Genomic DNA, 14,485 nt, shown 5'->3' with positions numbered 1-14,485 from the left:
AAAGAGAGCAGCTCCTGACAGTTAAGGAAGATTCATCTTATCATAAAAAGCTGGGGCGGGGGCCTGGAAAGGTCACAGATGAAAATGTTACAGGAGACCAGCAAGCTGGCTCCTGATAAAGAGGTCTGTGCGGTGAACCCAGGAGTTGTGAGTTTGAGACAAGCTTTGTACTTCTTGGTCATTGGGCCAGTAAAAGGAGGACATGTTGCCATAGGTAGCGAGTTATATAGGCCCGTGGTGTCTGGGCTCCACCAATATTGAGGATGGTGGGCCCGGCTCCACCACTATTTCTGTGCTGCTAGCAAGTGCTGGGGGGCCGGACGCAGAGCCTCCAGTGGCGTTTGGCCGTGCAGGTGCAGAATGCAGCAGCCCTCAGGGCAAGCCGGCCATTCTGCCTCCCTCCCTTGACATACTCAGTGGTTAACCAGGAGCCACTCCAGCCCTGCCCCCAAGCAGTGCAACACAGCAGCGGCCGCTCCCCCCTCCCGGCTCTGCCCCTTCCCCCATTTCCCATGTGGGCCCAGCGCCCTGGCCAGGAGCTGCTCCCAGCACCACCAAAAATTATACAACCCTGGTGCCCTTGCATGCTGCTGCAGTGTTCCATCTCTTGGGTGAGGGTTTTTGGCTGCTCTCCTCATCAGCATTTCACCCTGCTGGAAGACTGTGCTGCCATCCAGTTTCAACGCAGATGAAACTAAAATCATGCAGCATCCATGTCTGTCTGATTCTCATTGGCCAGCATGTTGTTTTGAGTGAAGTGACTTGTTAATATTCAGATGAACTGTGGGATGTGAGTTGTGAAGTGCAAAACTGTGGATTAGTACTTCTCACAAACTGGTGCAGTTTTATTTGTGGCTCAGGTAGAAGAAATAGTGCTTCCTTGTTTTATGTGAATAAACTGTGGTAAGAGTGAATAATTACTTAATCACAAAAGTAAACACAGTATTGAGTGTCACTGAGGGAGTTGGAGGCAGAGGGCCTTCTCCATCTCAGTTTTTCTTCCTTTTTGCATAAAACACTAATAAGAATCAAACTCCATTCACCAGATTTCTGGGGATGTTTATTTGACTCCCTGTTTCCTTTGGAGATGGCAATTGGAATATGTTTGTTCCTTGGATGGTTTGGGGTTTATTTAATCCGAGAACAGATTTATTTGTAGTATGTTCACCACAGAGTGAAATACAAACGGGGAAAGATATGTAAATTTATGAGCGTTACCTTAATCAAAGCAGAGTCATTAGTTCTTTTTGTTATGGATCGCCACTTGTTCCCTTCCCCAAATCCCAGAGCCAAGATTTTCAAAAAAGACTAGTGATTTTTGGTGCCCAAGTAGAGACACTGTTAAAAGGGCCTGGTTTTCAGAAAAGGCTAAGGACCAGCCTCTGAAAAGCAGGCCCCTTCCAGATATCTCATGACAAAAATTGAGGCCTCCCAAATCGCTAGTCACTTTTGGAAATCTTGGCCTGCAGCTTTCATGACTTTAAAAAGATGCTTTCAATTTAACACTCTTAGGGCTTGATCTCGCTCCCATTCAAAACAATGGAAAACTCCCATTTGACCTAAATGGAGCAGGATCAAACCCTTAGACATAATGTTTTACGACACAGTTTTTCTCTGAAATTCTTTTTACCTGTTGTTACGGTGACACTGAATATTACTAGGATGTTAGAGGAAAACAAATATTTCTCTCTCTTTCTTCAGCTCATTTACTTTGTGCAGTTTCCAGCACAGTTCCCCTTTGCAGTCAGTGAGTTAGTCAGTTTTACCTGTGGTTTATGTGGGTTTTTCACACAGCAAGCAGGGGTGTGTGTGGAGAAAAGCCTTTGAAAAATCTAATTGTAAAGCAATACAGATTGGCAAAGAGACTCAGGGCTAGGAAGAGTACCTGAAACTAATTGTAATCCCGTTCAGTAATTTACTAGACTTCAAGTTGACGATGTCCTTCGTATGATCAAGGCCCTATCCTGCACCTTTGGAAGCTTTTTCCTTTAATTGCAATGTGACAAGTGTCCGTTCCTGAAATTAACTTCTGCTCTTAGGGCCTGATCCTGACGGGTGCAGGGCAAGATTCCCATTCAGGAGTGTATCCCCATTCACAAAAGAGCTTAAGCCCCTGTTTTAAGTTGCTTTGAAGTTAATTTGAATTTAAGCATGCCTTTAAAGTTAAGCACTTCCTTCGGTGCTGTCCTGAACAGGGATGGACTGACTACAGTGTGTTTTGACGTGAACTCCTGAACTGGGGCTCAATGCAACAGGAGTGGCTGATGCAAAGCACCTCACAGGATCAGACCCTGTGTGAGGAATTAAAAAAAATCAGGGATGATCAGCAGCGATCTCCTTGAGGATAGGGTGAGGGAGAACATGGCTCCCTAGCTCCAAGCAGAATACACTGGGCTGCTTTTCTTTTTTCAAATTGCTATTAGTAAATAACGTAGCAAATACTCTTCTTATCTCCTGGAATTCCTGCCAGAATGAAAGCACTGGGCTAGATGGGACTTTATCAGCTCTTTACCAAAGTGGAATGTGCCAGACTATGTGTGTCCCTGCTGCACCTGGCTTCAGGAAGGTCACGGCTGGGTCAATCTGTACTTTTTCTGCAGAGCTTTGTTATTCATCCATATCGCTCTGTTACAGTTATAGGGGTCAGTTCTGTGGGAAAGCTGAAGAGCCTGGAGATTGTTAAGTACAGAATTTTGTTTACTCCCTATTTTATATGGGCATATTTCATATGACTTAAAGAAGAGATCATTTGTTCGCAGAGTTAACCATCGTTTTAACATCCCACATTTCCATTTTAGGACTGTGCCTCTTACAAGCTATTATATTATTCAAAAACGCCCTGCTCTCCTGGAACAAAATGTGGTGTGCAGGGCTGTAGACAGTCTCTGAAACATAAGTCTACAAGAGTGGTTAAAATATCACTTCACGTCGATAAGGGATTTTTTTTTCTTTCCCTTATGAAAACAGTGTGGCCTCCGAATGTCAGCCCAGTCTGTCTGTCAGTTCTCAGTTGCACCATGGGATAAAATTGCTGATCCCTTTTATCCCCTTCTGGGAGTAGTATTAATAGTACACTCATTTTTGTTCCATTTATAATTCATTACTATCCAGTTATTTGGATTTACTTAGTCACACTAAAAGGCGTAATGAGACAAAAACTTAAATGGTTACAAGGTGGGTAGGGTGGTTGTTTGTTTCTCTTTTTTGTTGTTGGTTTTTTTCATTCTGGTGTGAGGAGAGGTGACTGCTGGATGTGTTTGTCTGAGACTGTTGTGTGGTGCCTGTTTTGGATGCAGTTTTCCTGCCAGGCTGATCAGGGAGCATTTAAATGTGCATACTGCCCTCTTGCCAGGATCTGCTTGGAAATAAGATGAAGGGATCAATGTGCTAATCTTTGAATCGTGGGGGGCAGAGGGGATGGAAGGGAGAAATAAAGACTACATAACAACAAACAGTCGTTTGGGATTTTTTTATTGCTGCTAAAAATGGTACAACTGATCATGCTTTTCGGAATGTATTAGTAATTATAGACTATTAATATGCAAGGATTGCCAGTTAAAATGTTATGGCAACACCTTTATTAAAATGTTGTATTCAGCATATGGACACAGCCCTGAGTCTAATATAAAAGACTGATAATTGGAGTGCATGGGTACTCAGCATATCTCAGGCTGTATTTGATTACTGTAGGTATTTAACTATGAGCACACTACTTTGCTCTGTGTCTTTCTCTGTGTTCTGTGCTATCAGTTCTCATCAAATAAATAATAATAATAATAATAATAATAATAATAATTAATAATTCATAACATGTGTCTAAAACATAAATAACTCCACCCACTGTTTTTTTCCTATTCAGGAAACATTATAAGTTTGAAATTCTCTATTATCTTAGTGGTTTTCTTTACACCTCATAATAAGAGTCGTGCTCTTCTTGGCTGAATCTCACTCAGTTTCAGTTGGGAACCAGACCTTTAAAAATCTCCCCCTCAGATCTCTGGGTAAAAAGATATTTTTATTTTAACCTTTGTATCTTATATATTTTTGTCATTTTAAAGTCACACAAGCGTAAACATCCCATCTTCCCTCAGAGAGTGACAGCTTTAGGGACAGATTCTCTGCTCTGCCCATAATACCCACAGGGTTTACCCAGCTGTGAGGGGAAGAAAAGGAACTTTTAAGCCACCTTTACACCCCTGAACTGGGGCCAACCCAGTGCATAAGTTGAAGCAGCCTAAGCCTACTTTATCTCACACTTATGATCCCAAGGGGATTTTCTGACAAACAAGACTCAGCTGGACATAACAGCTTCCAGGCCATGCTCCCTTTTGCCTAGCCACACCCTTACACCGGTGTGTGTGTGTGCCCGCGCTCGCAGGAAGCAGTCTCACACCACCTGGGAATCCTCCTGCACAAGGAAATCCTCAATTAGCAGCTTAAACTGGCTTTATGGCAGTTATGATCAGCTGAAATATTGCAAAGCAGCTACAGCAAGGGACCTGGCCCTTAACATGTTTTTACAGATAAAACTAAACAAATAATCCAACGAGCCCATCACTTTCAAACTAGACACAATATGCACTAACTGCATTTGTGTATTTTGTCCGGATTTTTCTCTTATAAACAAACTGACGTATTTAATTTGAAACTGTGATTCACTATGAACCTGAGCATATCCTGATGTACTGCTATGAACATGGCCTATAATTTTTTAGCTGGATTAGTGCATTTGACTGCAAGGGATCTGAAGAGGTCCTTCTGGATGTCAGGTCCAACATACACTATCTACAAATGATCCAAAATATGGCTGACATGTTATTCTTTCAGAAATAAACCCATGGGAGGATAATGTGCCAGTCATGAAAGACACTTTTCTTCATAGGAGAATGCTAATCAAATCAGTTGACCTAATGTGAAAGGTGTTCTGAATTCATGGACCCTGATTTCTTCCCCTGAAAGTCTTTTCCACTTATTAGCAGCAGGTTCCCCACTACAACCATGCTGCAATTGGCTCTAGCTGCCAACCTGCACCCTACTACCGTTTTCAGAAAGGTCAGGTGTAGAACGGAAGTTACTGCTGGTTTCACCATCTGGGAAATCCACACTCTGCATAGACACGCTCGCTACATCCAGTGTTGCATGCCACTGGCCTGCCACTCCAGGCATCTTCCTCTGTCCAAGCCCAGAAAAGCCCCTTTAGATCCTCATACAGACTTCTCCATGGTCAGGCCAGAAGGATGCATGCTATGGAGAAAAACCCCATTTCTTCCCCATTTTGTTCCACTTTGCTTTACTGTGCCCTAGAGGGGAGCTTGTAAGTGAAGCTCCAAACCTTTTTTGACAACTATGGCACATTTTCAAGTTCAGTATTTGTACCAAAATATGTTTTCTACTTGATGTTGCCTTAATGGTTCTCAAGGAGATATTAAGCTCTCTCAGATCAGAAAGAATGGCAATATTTGTATGAGAAGTGTCCCCAAATGCTTCCAAACTACTTAAATACAGTGGGTCTAATACTGATCTTAGCATCTCCAGTATAAATCTGGGATTCCTCCACTGGCTTCAGAAGGATTACTCTGGATTTAGAACAGTATAAATGTGATCAGAATTTGGGTATGTGCTATAAAAATTCTTATGTGTTGTATTCATCCAATCCTCACTACACAGTAAAATATTGCCTTAGTATAGGTATTTGGAAGAAGAACTATATATTGGGTAAACCCATGGTTTCTTTTTTTTTTGTTTTTTTAAATGAGAAATTCAGACCCAAATCCTGCCTTTAAATAATGCTAAGTTTCTGCCGCTTATCAACGAGGGCCAGGAAATTCAAACATTTTGGGGTTTTTTATTACTGTACTGATCATACTTTTTAGTATGTATTAGTAATAGTAGACACTGTTGCGCGGCGCCATTGCTCCCACTCTCTTCCAGCTGCGTAAATGAAGCCTCAATTTTGCATTTCCTGGTTTTTGTTGTAGTCACCATTTGTAACATTATTTAAACACAAAGTAGGTCTGGGGGAGGGAGGAGACAGGTCTGAGAACTCATATAATTATTGACAGTGTGAGCACTTGTATTTCCATTCTTAAATTAAAGTGACTTGAAAATTGGTTTGATATTTGAGATGGCTCAAGTATTTAATATATTTGTAAAAGGGAAAAATATTGAAAAGGCATGGGGATGGATGTATGATGCAATGGGGGAGGGAAGCAAGGAAGATGCTCCCAGCTCTTTTAGCAGGAGCACAGTTTGCAATCCTATTCACACTCATTGTCTGTCATTGTTGTACCAGACACACTCCATTCATAGCTGTTCTCTTTTTCCTTTTCAAAATGTGCCCAGTGGTCTTGCTCTGTTTGTTGTCAAGAATGAGCTGCCTGGAGTAGGAATGTTTCCCAGACGGGAGGTCAAGAGGTCAGTCTGGACCTCTGGACATTTGCAGCGCTAACTTGCAGACATGTCATGTGAAAGCAGTATGATCCTTTGAGAATTTGAGGGGGTTTGTTTGTATATATTCTGCAAAGCGTGATTCAGATCATGAGATTAGCTGTCAGGTCATCTGCTGTGAAATCCATTATGAAAAACACCCGGAAACTGATGCTTGACTTGAAATCCTTAGTTTACTAAATTGCAGAAATTATCTTTGGAAGGTTTTGTCAGTTTTATGTATGTATTATTTTAAATAATGTTTGCAGCAATGCCTCATGCAAAGTGCTAGTTGAATAAATCTGTCACTGAAACTTCAATTCCAGATTACCACACTCCAAGATCTGCTATTATAAATGAAAACGCATCTTTAGAAAGTTCACAACAGCCTGAAGTAGATGAGCTATTGAAATTCAATAGAAAATCTACCCTTTACGGATTAGTCAGTGATTGTAGTCCTACATATAAACACTGTCTAACTGTATTGTCAGGGTAAATGGTTCATGATTTGCTACCACAAGAACAGGTTAGCTTTTCCTAAGACTATGAATAATGATATAAATTATCAAAAAATAAAATCTTTTGCTTGCAAGCATGGTCAAGAAATTCAAAAGCAGATAGCAAATCAGTCCATTACCAAACTACTGTGTATCCTCAGTATTTTTTTTAATCTCTGTGAGCATCAAGATACAATTTGTCATAAAATGCATCTGAGTAGCTCTTAAAGTACCTTTAAAAGTGGCTTTTATCAAGGGAAGTCCTAACAAAGCCAAAGCCCTGAACTAACAAGATCAAGCAGGAGTGAACTGGTCTCATTTTTCTATGTAGTCATTTTTAGGATTTGGGAGGTCGTTATTTGTTGTTGTTGTTGTTATCTCTTTTCATGTTCTCAGACTGCACACTGTTTTGTGTGCGTGATGGATTTATGCAGTAATAGCCACATTTACCTTGGCTGCTATTTGAATACAGCAGCAAATCACAAACTCCTTAAGGAGAGGAAGGTAAAAGAAAAAAAGAAAGCAACAGAGTAATACACATGCAACCTTCTCTGTTGAGGAGCAACACTTCTTATTCCATTAGCAAAATGTTTTCCACTCTCTCTCTTCAAAAACCTCACCTAGCCCAATATATTTCAGTGGAGTTGAATGGCTGAAATATATGAATAAAGACATAAGAGAAAGGAAGAGCTAAGAATTGTGACAGATATACAGCTTGAATAATTTTAACCAAACATATTGAAATCACCCTTACAAAATTGTCTTGAAAACTTACCAGCCCAGGCACAAAATCTGCTCACATATCCTTATCATGAAGATAATGATAATTGGGGGGGAGTGGAAGAGCAGGGGAAAGAAAGCTGTTTTACTCACCCATCAGAATAAATGAATCACCCCAGGCAAGTGGTCGAGTAGAATTTTAGAAGGCTGTCTTAAATTTATTGAATAATTTCAGTGCAAACTAATTTTGTAATGGATTTTGCAGTTCCATTTTTGTATCATGCACCAGACAGGTAGTACAATATCTACATTAGAGACATGACCAAAAAATGATCAGTTTTTTCACCCCTCCAAAGTGCAGCCAGGTAGTTGCCTAATGCAGGAACAAACATCTGCACAGGGTGCATGATTACGAATTCTCTGCATACAGCCCAATGTGGCTCAATCAGATTGCGCTGGTAGTGGATGAACATGTCACCATTGTACTTTTTTATTTGCATAAAACAATTACCCCATGGACAGTGGCTTCAGAGTTGTCTAGACAACATGCTTGAGATGGTATCGCTGACCTCAGACACACTAGGCTAGCTCTAAATTAGCAATGAGCAGGGCTGGAGGGATGTATTATGGTAGTTATAAACCATAAGAAGGTATTTAAATAGATAGATAAGACACATGCAAATCTTTTCATTGCCATGACAACCATCTTGATATAGGTTTTCCATACGTAGCAAGAAGGGCAGAGCAAAAGGCACTGGAAAAATAGCAAGAACCTGTAATGATAATGAACCCTGACAGTGTATTAGTCTAGATCTTGGTCACTTATTAACTCTTAATAGAATACAAACTTCTATAGTAATACACTGTTCATTGGGTCAGGGAGCAATTACTTCTAAACCTTTGCTATAAGGATCTCTGCTATATGGTTACACCTAATGTACCAATTCTTCACAAATTGATCTGACTGATTAAAAAACACTTTGCTATTAGATGTAAATTGCTTAGCTACTCAAAAGTGCTTTACAGGGTGGGTTCACACACAGCATGAAATTATGTCATTTGTGCACATCTATATTTCCTCCTGGCTTTCTCAGCCAGGCAGCAAATCTGAATTCCCAAATAATAACCACACAATAGCATAGGGCAGCTTATTTCAAAAGGGGGAAATATTTCCATGCTAAAACACACACAATCCTTCTCTACATTACATGTTTGAGGAGGTGAGAACCAGGTATTTATCCTTTTTAATTTTTCCTCTCAGTTCTTCATTTCTTCTAAGTGAGAAAATAGTAGTTGAGAGGGCAGCTTTAGGCACTAATGATTCCTCCTGCGGCCAGCGAGGGTCCCCCTCCAGCAATGTATTTCTCAGATAGATGTGTGGAATGAAGTACACTGATGCTAGGACCTTGATGCATCTTGCCCGGTCTGTCTGTTTCTTCTTCCTGTGTTTGTCTCTGGGTCAGTCACTGAAATGCTGAAGAATGTGTGAGAGAGGTGAGAAGAACACAAGCATGCCACAGGACCTCACTGGAAAGCTTTTACATTTCCTTCCTCTGGTCAGAGCATCTACAGTCCCAGGGATCTTTGCAAATGAATTGTGGGAAAGTTTGAGGGTTTTTTTCCCTAGGTTCTCTAAGGACTCTTCTAGGGAAGTACCTGAAGGCTCTTTGTATACTAATTCATTATTACAGTATCTTGATATGTGCGGGTAATGTATGCTTTCATTTTGAAATACAGTGGAGTTTAAACACAGTAGGTCAAATTCTGCCTTTGACCTGTGCTTTCATATTTTCTGGAAAGTGACAGACAGAAGTCATGCCCAGTGGGGCCTGTTCTAGCCTGATTCAATTCCCTCAAGCCCACAAAGAGTTTTCTGCAGCTGGGACTGAAGTGGTGTGCTCTTAGGTCAAGCACCAAGAGGCACAATTCATGGGTTTTAATATAGATATAGTCTTCTTATTTCATTGCTTCAGCCACATTACCCACCCTCTTTGCTTCCCTGCATTGGCTAACCCTTCCCCACCACACCCAGCAGAAAATACTTGTCTTCATTTTTTTAGGCCTGTCACAGCTTTAGCCCCCATTCTACTCAACATCCCTTATATAATGTGGAACCATTAATGCTTGCCTTTGGTCCACCCACCATGTCGCCTTCTATTGTCTGTTAATCAACTTTTCCAACAAGCACTATCACACTTTCTCCCATGGATATGGAAAGAGTTCCCCATAAAAATCCATTACATCCTTCTCCTTAAAACTCACCTCTGTCATGATGCCCCCAAAACACTTGACTATGGAGAGGCAGCTGGCGTGCTGTGACTGCTGCTTATTCCTTTAACTGTAATCCTCTCACTGTTACCTTGTGTAATATCTGCCCCATCTACCTCTTCTTCTATCTAGCTATTTTTTCAATCATAAACTTAGACTATAAGTAATTTGGGGCAGAAACCACCTGGTCATTTTGTGCGTGTACAGCACCTAGCACAAAGCGGTCCTGATTTTTGTCTGGGACGTCTAGGTGCTACAAATACAATACAAATAATAATTAATAATACATGCTCTGATCCAGACAAATGTACTCCTTTCCTATGCACAATACTCATGCTACTCAGGGTGATTGTGAATGGACAAGGCACCAGCCAGACCATGGACTTACAATAACAGTGCTTCTTCATCCATCTTCTGGCACAAGATGAAAAGTGACAGAATTTGACTCCTAAAGATGTTTTGCTAACATTTATTAGCTTCATTAATGAGATCCCGAAGGCCACGGACATACAAAATTCCCATTCACGGAAGATGCAGGAACAGGCCAGAACCTGAAAATGAAAGGTTCCTTTACCTGAAGATTAATCTATTTAGAATCCAATCCTGCTCCAGTTGGAGTCAATGAAAGTGTCCTTATTGGTGGGGCCAGTATTTTACATAGAGAATTTAATCATCTAATACAATGGAAAGAGAAACAGGCCCCAAATAGATCAGTCATAAATTGATGCTGTTTAAGATGTATTTTTCCCAGTTATTGATATTCATTCATAACTGATATTATTCATCTTCCAATAGCATTCCAAAGCCCCAATCAGAATCAGGGCCTTGTTGTGCTGAGTGCCGTACAAGTGCATGAGAAGCGATAGTCCCTGACCCAGGGACTAGCTATAGAACTACAGCAAACTCAAGACAGGAATGGACTTTGTTACCAAAAAGTAGCCCAAAATGTGAAAGCAAACCGTAGGAGCAAAGGAGGATGTAGTTGTCCTGCTGTCAAATGATATTTTCCTAATCATATTTAAGATATATGCTACTAGCAATACTAAGGTCATTTAAAAAATAAAAATTAAGAAATCACATTCCGATGCATGTACCAGACTTCACCTGTCTTTTTATGTGTTTTTTTTCCCGAGATCCTCTAAACTTTATGAAGTTGAAGACAAACCACAGAACTGAAAATTGTTGGTAAGAACATTCTAGGACATCCGGTGTACTGAAGTCTTAATTGCTTATCCAGACGTGTTGTGTCTCACAAATATTGGGGTGTTATTTTGGCTTCTAGATATTCAGATGTTCCTTTGGCATCTGGGAATTTAATTAACAGACTTTGCATGTATTTAAAGGAAAGTAAACTTTGCCTGATCTGCCTGTTGCTGAGAAGCAATCTTATTTATGAACACTGGCACTTGTCAGGTTAATTTGTACAAAGTTTTTGATTTATCCTAAAAGAACACGTTACACAGTGTATTTGAAGGAGTTAAAGGGAATCTGTAGGGTGACTTTAATCTTTATGTCTTTATATACTTGAGGGCATTTTACTGCACCTCTGCACTGCTTTCACTACACAATCATTTTCTGTTTTAGAAATGTAGCCATTTGGATCAATAGTTACAGTACAATATATTGTACTTCTGATGGGAGCCTCATAGGACAGTTAAGAACCATGATAGTAATTTTACAAAATGCTTGGCTACTGTCTGAAATATATTTTAAAAATAAAACTAGCAAAAACATACACTGGGCAAAATTTACTGGAGCTCTAATGAGATTTTATTTACTCTACTTACTTTTATTAAAATTAAATTGGAAAAAATTAGTTCCTTGCTCGAAACATGGCTGTATTAATAGGAAACAGAGGTATTACGGACTAGAATACCTGCCTTTCTGAATTTGTTGCAGCAGCAATCTTAATCTCCTACTGAATAAATGGTATAATGTTATTTTTGGAGGGGCTGGCATTAATGGGAAAGATTTCTAGCTAGTGTGATGGCTGTGCATTTCCTAAGCTTGATTTATACATATATATATATATATATATATATATACATATTTAAAGATGGTCACAGATAGTTACAGAGCACATGGAAGACAAAATAAAGGAGGGTCTAAAGCTATGTGAACCTTAAAGTGTTAAAAAATGTATCTTGCACATTGAGGGTTTTACAGTAAATTCTTTATCTATCAACAAACTGGGTTATCACAGCTGTTTATTGTACTGCTAGCCCTGATCCTAACCTTTGTGTCTTTATTGCTTACATACCATTCCCTTGTTTATATGTCTGTACCAGTCTGTGCCCTTGAACTAGGCCCCTCTGAGCCCTGACCTCTGCATGCCTGCTCACTCGCTTAGGTTGCGTCTGCAATCAGTAAATCGGAGACAGGGGCTGGCTGATAGCTGAGCTGCAGCAGGGCAATTAACACAGAACTAAAGTGTCATTCATGGCATGGCTATGAGAGTGGCAGACCACAGATGACAGTCCTCAGCTCTGAAGCTGTGACATCCAGGATTATCGTGAAAAAGAAAGAGAGAGAAATAAAAGGAGCACCAAAGAAAAGGATTGATCAGATTCTCTTTGAAGAATTGTGTATTCCTCTACATAGGATTCCAGCAGCATGACTGGCGGCACATCAGCACCCAGAGCTGTGCAAAATATTCTGCACATATAGAGAAAAGGCAACATGGTGAAGGTGCTTTATTTTTAAACTTTGTGAAACACTTAGACTCCCTTTTGCTACAAGACACAGGCCTGTGCAGAGAAATGTAAAGACTGAGAGTGCCATGCCATGTGGTCAAATGTGTGTGCCATTCCCGTCTTCGCTCCCAAGGCAGGAGTTGTTCTGATCTGTCTCCCAGTAAAGTTTAGTTTGAACAGAAACAAGCAAACGACCCACCCTCTTCCAGCCTTCCCGCTACTTAATCCTGAAGAACAAGGCACGCAGCCTCATGCAGTCTATGTGAGCCCTGGGGACCTGTAGTGACAACACTAAACAGGGAATGGGAGAGTGGTTGTAAGGGCTATGCCACAATTGGATTCCTGAGGGGCTCAAACCAAAAAAATATGTGCCCATACACACATCCTGATTTCAAACATGAGTTTCAGGGATATTCAGAACCAGGGCTTTAGTTTGCCTTGTTGTAAAGATTGGTGTCCTTTGCCAGACGGTGATGTGGGTTTGTGTTGTGACGAACACACCCCAAAAACAAAAGTGTTTGTCTGAAAGCATTTTTTCTTTGGCCAAACTTTACATTAGACCAACAGAAGGCCATTCAGAAAGTCAGAGAATGGATGTGTGTGTATGTGCCAGGAAAAACAGGCTTCTAAGACTAAGTATATACGGTACACATTAAAACCTTAAGAGACTTTTTTAATACTGAAGGAAGAAATTAGAGTGATTTTTTTTTTAGTTTAATGGGACTTTCACCAACATTATGTCTACCTGGAATTTTTGTAAAAATATCTCCAGGTCTAAAAACTGGAGAAACAAATTCTTCACTTGCTAGTAAAAATAATTAAATAAATGGAAAGGTTTCACCCACTTCTCTAAGTGAAAAGGAAAAGGATTCAATTAACCTACATCACAGTCATCTCCATAAAAAAGTTACCTCTAGCCAACAGTTATCACTCAGCAATATCTGAGATACAATTACCCCTGTAGCTAGAATAGGAAATCACTGATCACTGTGTGGTATCCACTGCAAATGCAGACTTTTTAATGGTGACCTTTGTATGGATACTTGTTATATGCAGGTCTGATCCATATGTCTCCGTGTGGGAGTTCCGAATGTTCAAAAAAGGGCCGAATGCGAAACCCACTGAAGTCAATGGAAAGACTCTAGTGGTCTTTGGTTCAAGGCGCAAATGCAGGATTGGCTCCATGGTCATTTGAAATGACAGGATTTTACTGCCTTTCAAGGTTACAATAAGTCAGTACAGAAGATGGTACAAGTATGAGCTTTAATGGCATAATATCATGTTGTAGAAGATGTTGTTTCACCTACTACAGTAGCATGTAGATTTTCAGGGCCTATACGTGGTGGGTGTGCATGTGTATATAAAACAATAACATTCTGCTCTTTCAGTATATTTTATTGACCTTAGCGAATGAGGCTCTGCATGTTTCCATTCAGATGATCTTATGCCTCCAACTACCGTATGCACCAAACCAGAGGGTTGGTCTACACTGCCGCTGGCAGTTGACAGGAGATACGCAGTTACGTTGATGTGCCATGGCGTCTACACGGCACTGCATTGATGGGAGGGACACAGCCTTATTCCTTTTTGGGGATGGACTAATGGTGTCAACCGGAGAGCCTGTCTCTCATTGATTGAGTGGATCTACACGACCCGCCCACTCAATCCTGCTGCATTGACGCTGCGGAGCCCACAGTGTAGATAAGCCCAGAGACTTACATCAGTGTTCTATGTTCAGATACTCTTCAAAATACTTTTGTTTCTTAAGAGAAATGTGTAGAATCAAATGAACTGCATAAGGGGAAAGGATGATCTTGTGGTGAATGTGTTGGGTTGGTCCTCAGGAGATGAGCGTTTTATTCTTGGCTTACCATCACTTCC

At 40.5% G+C, this 14,485-nt stretch overlaps 1 long non-coding RNA gene across 2 annotated transcripts in view; it reads right to left on the bottom strand.

Annotated features, from left to right (window-relative positions):
• Window positions 1–7,976, bottom strand: part of LOC137164566 (uncharacterized) — a 37,216-nt gene extending 29,240 nt beyond the window's left edge. For both annotated transcript variants that reach the window (XR_010923118.1, XR_010923119.1), the window contains exon 1: window positions 7,797–7,976. This is a non-coding gene — a long non-coding RNA (uncharacterized lncRNA). The remainder of the gene's footprint in view (window positions 1–7,796) is intronic.
• Window positions 7,977–14,485: the final 6,509 nt, after the last annotated feature.

This window comes from Emydura macquarii, unplaced genomic scaffold, assembly GCF_026122565.2.
Source record: "Emydura macquarii macquarii isolate MOO-44397 ecotype Brisbane River unplaced genomic scaffold, CSIRO-AGI_Emac_v2 contig_2676, whole genome shotgun sequence".
NCBI classification, from domain to species: domain Eukaryota; kingdom Metazoa; phylum Chordata; order Testudines; family Chelidae; genus Emydura; species Emydura macquarii.
This window is presented reverse-complemented; position numbering and strand designations above follow the sequence as displayed.